Source organism: Brassica oleracea, chromosome C9 (genome assembly GCF_000695525.1).
Source record: "Brassica oleracea var. oleracea cultivar TO1000 chromosome C9, BOL, whole genome shotgun sequence".
NCBI lineage: Eukaryota > Viridiplantae > Streptophyta > Magnoliopsida > Brassicales > Brassicaceae > Brassica > Brassica oleracea.
In genome coordinates, this window is record NC_027756.1 from 12,976,003 (window position 1) to 12,986,051 (window position 10,049).

The 10,049-nt window shown below is 42.8% G+C and overlaps 1 pseudogene; it reads right to left on the bottom strand.

Moving 5' to 3' along the window:
- Positions 1–4,173: 4,173 nt before the first annotated feature.
- LOC106314354 lies at positions 4,174–9,782 on the bottom strand (annotated as a pseudogene).
- Positions 9,783–10,049: the final 267 nt, after the last annotated feature.

The window sequence follows — 10,049 nt, forward strand, 5'->3', positions numbered from 1 at the left end:
AAACGGCCCAACAAGAGCCCAATCAAGAGTCGGCCGGGTTACCTATCCGTTAGGACGACCTGACACATGTAACCGAGTGCCTGGAAAGAAAGGCGCTAGCCCCATACTGCAGCCCCGAACGTAGTTGTAAAACAACCCTGCCGAACACTATTCGTGACCAGAGAAGCAATGATGAGAGAGAGACCAATGAAAAGGAGAGGGGCGAGAAGAAGAAGGACACACGGACATAGAGAGAAAAGATCGAGAGAGAAATAGCAATTGACCACGAGTTAATCATTTCGACGACGGGTTTATTCTCTTTGTATTTCTTCCCATTTGAAATTTAGCTTAAACACTTCAATAAACGAAACCTTTGACCCCTAAATACTACTTGTTGTTTGAGTAAAAATTCCTAAACTCGATTACCGGATCTAGGATTCAACAATTGGTGTCCACCATAGGGCCTTAAGGGTTTCTGACGCAAGAAGTAACTAAAAGCTACACCGAGAAAAAAATATCGGTGACTTCCTCCGAAACGATTGATACCTCAACCACATCGCATTCAGAAACATCGTATGATTCCGGAACTTCAACTTCACTTCTACTACTAGCCAAATTAATCGGACGACCGCTTGGAGCACCACGGGATCTAGATGCATCACCGATTGCAAGCTACAACTCCCACACCACGCTCGGATTCCTCCTGAGGTGCTGGAGCGAGTTGACTCAAGAGGAAGCAATCCGAACCGAAGTACTAAACGAAGCCCAAGAATCTTTTCACAACCGCATCGACAAACTCGAGCGTGAATAGGCTCCAACTCAGATCAGAAATCCATGCCCTCAGACTGAAAATATTCTGGCCAACGGCACATCCATCGACTCACGAATACCGTAGACAGATGTCTACCGCCCTGACGGAAAGAGTCTAGATTCTCCGAGACCTCCTAGCTCAGTGGCGCCCTACGACCGACCTGATTCCATCACAAACGCGCATACCGACCGGCACGTCGGACGGTCAGCAAGGCCGCACGCCGCAAGGAAGGAGCAACAGCCGAAATCCCAAAAGGCGACGCCATGGTAACAAGGTAAGAAATTGATACATCGGAGAAGAGATGCCAATAACCAGACCTCCCGACTATCACGATGACACCCCTCCTTCACATTGACAACAATTCCACTGATACCATCAATGCGTCATGTATGGAACGATGTAATGTAGGCACCTAAAAAAACTCTTCCTCAAAAAATATCAAAGAGGCAAAATCAAAATGAAGGACTATGATATACCAGTATCCGACGTCTACTCTCCATGGAATCTGAAGCAACATTACCCGCCAGGAGGCTCCAGTCAAACGGGCAACCCACAGATCAAAAAGAGAAGACGTGACAAAGAACTTGACCCCCCGCCGCACCTACACAGGAGAATAGACATAACCATAGGAGTACTTGATATCACTCAAATTACCCTAAGGGGTGAATTACTCTCTTAAATAAGAGGTTCAGATGTAGTACTTAGGGATCGAATCCATAGAGACTCTAGGATTACACAGTAGATTATGGTCTTGAAATAAATCTAGATCAAATGGTTTATGGGTTTTAAAGCAGTAAATTGGTTGGTGAGCAAGTTTATTGCTCGATTGATTGTTTTGAGTTTGTTAACAGTGGGTTGAAATAGCTAGATTCAGGTATATTCTCAGGTATGATAAATAACATTTAATTTGGTAAATTAGGAGTTTATTAATATTAATTATTCTTGAATTCAAACTTATGGTATAATCTATTAATTGTCTAATCTGGATCTCGGACCTCAACTCTCGTTATCTTGGTCGCGAGAAAGAGTCGATCGATAATCCAATGGGCGTATCGATCGATACACCTTTCAAAATATTGATCGACAAGGCTATCGCTGTGTTGATCGATACTTCTTCCAGAAAGCTTTACAAACGGGTTTGATTTGTATTCTCTAACTCACTAGACCAACTCTCGTTTGTATCTAGTCAGTTAGATCATTCTAGTTATTTTCAGGTATTGGGTCAAGCATTGGCTTGATCTCCATTAATCCTAAGATCTAAATTTAAAAGGTGATCAATCCTACACTTAGCTTTAATGCATAACTAGATGATTGAACTATATTTCTAAACATCCTAACAATTGTTGTGTCAGTATTACATTTATCAACCTATTTGAGAAACATAAATCTAACAGTAAAGACTACTCAGACATATTCTTGGAACACATGGTTATGGTGGTTTGAATAATACTTAAATAAATAATAGTAACAGTTAACAGAAATATGAAAACAAGGGAGTTCAAGATCTTCTCTGTTTTGCAGTAGATGATCTATCTCTCCAACTAAGCTCTCTCTTTCAATGGTGGCTTCTTGCCTCCTACAAACTAGGTCTTCTCAGGTCTCTAGGGAAGCCCGCCTCTAAAATAATACAAAACCCTAATAAATAGCCTAATAGGCAGTCATGTCCTAATGATGTAATTATTGAGACTTTTGTGAAACTTGAAATCTTCTAATTTGTCATTAACTCTCGGATGACTTCACAATCGATCGATCGCAGGACACGACATCGATCGATATTTAGTGATGAGTGTCGGTTGATATGTGGTGGTGACTATCGGTCGATATTGATCTGCGACCGTCGACCATCTCTTGCTTCCAGCAAAGCTCAAAAGATCTTCAAATAGCTCCAAATACATCATTTCTTGCAAATAGTACATGAATCTGTAAATACTCTAAAAATACTTTATATAGTAGTATATGTATCTTAAAACACTTATAAACCATGGCTAATAATAGGTAAAATCCATGGTCTATCAACTCCCCCAGACATACTATTTTGCTTGTCCTCAACCAAAATATACTAGAGCAGTCTCTCTAAGAGAGGTTTAGGAATGCGGGGATTCACTTAAGTTTCAATATTTTCAAATCATCACCTCTATATATTGCTAACCAAATCCTAAAGAATCCTAACTTTTAGAAGCACATCATACATTATCCTAGTATAGCAACCAATTACAACTAGCCAGCAACTCGACAATTCTTATTTGATTTTCGGCTAAATTTTGGGGGTATCGATCAGTGGACACATGGTTTCTTACTCCAGTAGTCATCTGAGTAATCAGGTAATCCTATTATGATTTCTTTTCTTTGAATCTCTCTTCTCTGAATCTCAAAGGTATACATATATATATATATATATATATATAATTTTTTTTTTACAAAGTGTAGCGAATACCGGGGTCACAGGAGACACTCCTACCCCTCGTTTCCACAATGTGTGATCATTCCCTAGAATAATGGGGTCGCAGGAGACACTCCTACCCCTCTACCTCTTCCAGTAAATCATTTCAATCTTATTAATTTTTATTAAGATGCCAAAGAGAGAAAAGAAAGAAACCAAAAATTTACAGATTTGTACCTTTCAGACCTACAAGAGGGATCCGATCCAATGCATACCAAACCCCAAAACAAGCAAGTAAGTCAGGTTAGGTTGGAGGTCAGCTTTGGTTCTTTTCAAACAATCACAGCAAGTGTTGTCAAAGTTGGTGGGTTGATCCACTTTAGTATCTCTAGTACTTCTGCAATCAGTAATCTAAGGTTGGCGCTAATAGAATGGTCAGATAATACCTTCTCATTATCGATCGACAGCGTATAGACATAAAACGTCTGCGCCAGCTGCAACGTATTCATGTGTCTAACGCATCATATAATTAGCATCAGTCAGCTAGGTTAGCTCTGTTAGACAATCCTAACACATGCAAGATTAGCAAACTAAATAAACTCAAGTCTTAACATAAAATAATAAGTTCGAAAGTAAATCCTAAAAGTTCGAAAGTAAAGAAAAACATAGATAGATAGGGAAAGAAAGATGAGGACTAGTCCTCATCATTGGTCTCGTCGCTGGAGGAGCCTATACGCTGGCGGGACGGTCCTGCTGCTGACGGTGAGCTGGCTCGCACACTCCGCCTGCTCGAGCAGCGACATCTCGACACTCTAGCCCAGATGGCAGTGAGAGCATCGATGACGACGCGCTGGAAGCCTTCCTCAGGGCGTGTGGACATGTCTGGCATGGGAGGGAAAGGCGGTAGTGCTTCCTCGGGCTGATGCGGCTGTGGTCCTGCAGTGCGCTGGACCGTGTAGCGGCGTGGCTGGGCTACTGGGGATCGGACTAGGCGAGTGTGAGGTCAGAACTGAATGCTGCTAAGGCCATGGGAGAAGTCCGTAAGTGACCGAAGTGGAAGCTTCACCAAACGTATGCCGTCCCCAACTTTAAAGGACCAGTCGCGGTCGTTCTTGAGCCACTGTGCGCTCGTGAGATGTGTCGCGTCCATGTAGAGGATCCGGTCGTCCAGGGGAACTCCACAATGGACGAAGATCGGAGTGAGTAGGCTCCCAACCGTCTCCTTCTTCTTTCTAGTTGACTGGAAAGGCTTCATCTTGAGCTTGGTCAGATGCTCAGCAAATATGGCACCAAGGTTAGGCCATGCGTCGTTCTCGGGCTCCTCGATGCCCTCCATCTCAACCAAGCTCCTCACTGCGTAGTAGACCAGAGTGAGCTCCTGAACCCGAACCTTACTAGGTTCCATCTGGCAAAACAGGGTGTTTGCAATGGTCTTCATGAAGTAACGCAGGGTCAGATGACCAATGTCCGTCTGAACGGTCTTGGTGGGGTCGAAGAAGCTGGTAGCAATGAGGCTCCAAAATGTCCCAATCCCTGGGAAGTCAGGTACGGTGGTGTGCTGGCGCTCGGTCTCAACCCTGTAGATAGTGCAGAGAGTCAGAAGAGGCACTCTGTAGCGAATGCTGCGGATGAAGAAGGTCAGGATGCCTTCACTAGCCTTCTTTGCCCTCTCGTTGGCGTAGTAGACGTTCACGGGAGCCATGAACTGACGGACCAGCTTCGTGTAGAGAACATGTGGTGAGTAGCAAAGTTCCCCATACCCAACTCGACGAACAAGTCCTCGAGGTCTGATTGGATGCCTAAAGCTTGGACCACGTCTAGATCGACGAACCTCGTGGGTTCGATGGAAACTTCCCGCCATGCATTGTAGAATATGCTGTCGTAGTCATCCCAAGCGTCCTGGATCGCACGGTTGCGGCATTCCAAGCTCTTCGCCGCTTTCCGCGTGTTGGGGAAGTTCTCAAATAGTGGAATAGGTCCATCCTTGGGTTGTCTCGGCCAGGGGTCTCTGTCACGGATAGGAGCTGGGCTGTTGGTGTCGAACCTCCTCTTTGTTCTCCTCTCATAATCCTGTAAATGAAGTTCACAAACAAGAAAGGTTTAGCGAGGTTTGTCGGCTTAAGGTCGCTGTCGATCGACAAAGGTGTCTCGATGTCGATCGACAGGACATGGAGACAATCGATCGATAAAACCGATGGTTATCGATCGATTTCTCGTTCGTGAAAACCTGCAAAACCAAATCATGCAATTCGATTTGCATGTTACAGAAAATCCGTTGAATCGATCGATTATTGCGTTCCTCAACACAAATCGATCGATTCAAACTCTAAATTCTCAGTTCAAATCCGATTTTTGATTCAACCCTAGGAAGAACGAAAGTTTAGCAAATTTCGTGTTCATACCATGATGATGCGTGAGTTTAGTGATTTAAACGGCGAGAAGGGTGAATTTCGAGCAGAATGAATGAAGGAATCGTCGGACTTGGGTGAAAAACTAGAGAGAAAAGAGATGGGAAAGGTTTCGTAGTGTTTTCGGGTTTATGCGAATGTCAACTTAAGTGTCGACTTAAGTGAGCCCGTGTCTGTTCATTTGATGTTGATCGACAACGATATGTTGTTGTCGATCGACATAGGCCTTTTGTTTCGATAACTTGTCTTTTTTTTTAATTCTAAAAATTCTAAAAGATTCTAAAATGCTAAAGTTTAAATTTTAAAATAATGGGTTGCCTCCCATTCAGCGCTTATTTTAAGTCCTCAGCTTGACTTGATATTCGAATTCTCTAATCATCGGGAAGTGGGCTTAAGTTAATGGCCTTGATATTTGGCGGTTTAGCCCAATAATGCTTTACTCATTGGCCATTTACTGTGAATTCGTCTCCTTTATTATTTGTAAGCGTAATGGCTCCATAAGGATTGGCGTTTACAACAGTAAAAGGACCAGACCAACGAGATCGATGTTTTCTGGGAAACAGCGTTAGCCGAGATTTATATAGTAATACTTGATCATTAGGTTCGAAGTGTCTGGAAATGATCTTTTTGTCATGATATTCTTTGGTTTTCTCTTTGTATATTTTTGAACTCTCATAAGCTAAATGTCTAATCTCGTCCAGTTCGTTAATTTGTATGAGCCTTTTTTCGGCAGCTGGTTTGATGTCGAAATTCAACAGTTTAATGTCCCAGGGTGCTTTGTGATCCAGCTCGACTGGTAAGTGACATGATTTCACGTATAGGAGATGAAATGGGGTGGTTCCTAAAGGAGTTTTGAAGGCAGTCCGGTAGGCCCAGAGTGCATTGTCCAGCTTTCTAGACCAGTCTTTTCTCGATGTGCCCACGGTCTTCTCTAAGATCTCTTTGATCTGTCTATTTGAGACTTCTACCTGTCCACTCGTCTGTGGATGGTAGGGTGTAGCAACTCTATGTTGTACTCTGTTCTTTCGGAGTAGTCCTTCAAAAACTTTGATGATGAAATGGGAACCACCGTCACTTATGACGATTTGTGGTATTCCGAATCTCGGGAAGATAATGCTTTTGAAAAGCTTAATAACTACAGATGCGTCGTTTGTGGGGGAAGCTACCGCTTCGACCCATTTTGACACATAGTCAACAACGACTAGGATGTATTTATTTCCGTACGAAGAGGGGAAAGGTGCCATGAAATCTATTCCCCAACAGTCAAAGACTTCTACTTCTTGAATAGATTTTTGTTCCATTTCATGTCTTTTACTGATTTTTCCCCTTCGTTGGCATCTATTGCATTGTACTATGAATGCATGAGCATCGCGAAACATAGTTAGCCACCAGCATCCTGCTTGTAGAATTTTTGATATTGTCTTAAAGGTTGCAAAGTGCCCACCATAATCGGATCCATGGCATTGGAATAATATGTCGTGTATTTCAGTATCTGCGACACAGCGTCTATACATCCCGTCAGAGCAGTGTTTGTAGAGATATGGTTCATCCCAGTGATATCTCCTAACTTCTCTTAAAAATTTATTTCTCGTGTATCCTCTCAACTCTTCGGGTTCTATGTAGGCAGCTAAATGGTTTACTATATCGGCGTACCACGGTCTGTCCTTTGATCCTTGTCCGACTGCATGTACTTCTCGACATGGACTTCCTTTCACAGTGGAATCATGGCCAGGGCATAGCTTGTTGTGTGCGAAGTTAACCTTTATATCGAAGATGAGGGTCTTGGAATTACTCTCTTCGCTAAAAATATTTGTATTGTCGATCGACATACTATCGATGTTGTCGATCGATTCGGTACTACCACAATCGATCGACATTGGATCGTCGTCGTCGATCGATAGGTCCTCGGGGGTGAGACTTACTTTCCCGATAAATGATTCCGTTTGGTAAACGTTTTCAGTTGGTAAGAAATCATCGATAGGGACGTCATTTTCTATTCTTATTCGGGAAAGATGGTCTGCAACTCTGTTTTCTACTTCTCTTTTACCTTTTATCTCGATGTCGAATTCTTGGAGTAAAAGGATCCATCGCAGGAGTCGGGGTTTTGCGTCTTTCTTTTGCATTAAGTATTTAATTGCAGCATGGTCGGTGTGGACGATGACTCGCGAACCGACCATGTATTGAGTAAATTTTTCGAACGCATAAACCACAGCTAACAGTTCTTTTTATGTTGTTGCGTAATTTCTTTGTGCTTCGTCGAGAGTTCGGCTGGCATAATAAACTGCATGCAGCTTTTTGTCTTTTCTCTGGCCTAGAACTTCTTCTACAGCGAAGTCGCTCGCATCGCACATGATTTCGAAAGGAAGAGTCCAGTCTGGTGCTTGTACGATGGGGGCAGTTATTAAGGTTTTCTTTATTTCTTCAAAAAACTTTACGCATTCTGGTGAGAAGTCAAATTTAACTTCTTTACAGAGGAGGGAAGTGAGAGGTCGAGCGATCAGGGAAGAAGCTTACAGAAGAGAATACGTTCGGCGAGACAGAATGGGCGGGCACGAGCGGTCTGGTGAGCGGACCTTTTTGGATATATAATCCAAGTCGAGAGTGTTAATTGCAAGGATTCAGGATGGGATGAAGCTAAAATCTTGTATGAATCTCCTGTAAAATCCGGCGTGCCCGAGAAAACTCCTCACATCTTTTACGTTTGTGGGAGACGGTAAGCCAGTCATTACCTCAATTTTCGCTCGATCTACCTCTATTCCAGCAGCAGACACTTTGTGTCCTAGGACGATTCCATCGTTAACCATAAAGTGGCATTTTTCCCAATTCAGAACGAGATTCTTTTCTTCGCATCTTGCCAAAACTTTACATAGGTTATCAAGACAGTTTTTGAAAGTGGATCCATATACTGAGAAATCGTCCATGAAGACTTCCATGAAGTCTTCTATCATATCAGTGAAGATTGACATCATGCATCGTTGGAAAGTAGCAGGAGCATTACAAAGACCAAATGGCATTCTGCGGTATGCGAATGTTCCGTAAGAGCATGTAAAGGTTGTCTTTTCTTGATCATCAGGATGTATAGGGATTTGAAAAAATCCAGAGTATCGGTCAAGAAAACAGTAGTATTGCTGGTTTGCCAATCTTTCCAGCATTTGATCTATGAAAGGTAAAGGGAAGTGATCTTTTCTTGTTGCAGCGTTTAGCTTTCTATAATCGATGCACATTCGATTTCCAGTGACGGTTCGGGTGGGAATGAGTTCATCTTTGTCATTCTTCACCACAGTGATTCCGCCCTTTTTCGGTACAACATGCACGGGGATAACCCAATTGCTATCCGAAATCGGATAAATGACTCCGGCATCCAGAAGTTTGATTATTTCCTTTTTAACAACTTCCTTCAAGTTCGGATTTAGTCGCCTTTGGTGTTCTATTGAAGATTTCGAACCGTCTTCTAGGTGAATCCGGTGCATGCACAGATCTGGAGAAATGTCAGGAATGTCTTCGAGAGAGTACCCGATGGCCTTTCTGTATTTGCATAGTTTATTTAATAGCAGTGCAAGTTCTCCGTTTGTGAGGTTGGCGTTCACGATTACTGGATATGAATCTTTATAGAGAAATGCATATTTGAGTCCAGCAGGCAGCTGTTTTAACTCAATTTTTAGTTCTTTTTCGGGATCCCATTCCTTCGAGAAGGATGGTTCTCGATCGATAGATTTTAGTAAATATCGATCGACGTTAATTTCTGAAACGGCATTCTCTATGTCATCAACGCTTGCTGTTTCCATGCTTGCGCCATTAATCGTGTATATTGTTCACCTCTATTGTCGACATTGAAAGTTTCCTTTTCAGCAGTTGTGAATACTTCCTCCAAAGGATCTTCTGAGCATGAGTTTATAAGAGATCCTTCGGCTAATTCACTGATGTCGTCCACGTAGGATGTCCGTTTATCGATGAAGGGTCGTCTCATCAGGTTATCCATGTCAAAAGTCATTGGGATGTTTCCAATGTTTAGACATATCCTACCCTCCTTGACATCGATTATCGCTCCAGCAGTGGCTAGGAATGGTCTACCCAAAATAATGGGGTCCTTTGGTTCATTTAGGTATTTCAGTACTACGAAGTCCGTTGGGACGTGACAGCCGATAATCCTTATTGGCACGTCGTCAAGCACTCCCTCAGGTAATCTAACGGATCTATAGGCCATAACCAAAGTTATTTGGTAGGTTTGAACTTGTCGTATCCTAGGGATAATGCGACAGAATGTGGCAAGAGGTTCACGCTGGAACCTAAGTCACAAAGGGATCGAGGAAAATTTTTGTTCTGTATATTGCAATCCAGAACAAAACTGCTCGGATCAAGTCTCTTGATCGGGACCTCGCCTTGGATTATTGCACTGACTTCCTCAGAAACCATCATGACGCTGCGCTCAGTGGCTGGAAAGCTGTTGGATACCATATCCTTTACGTATTTT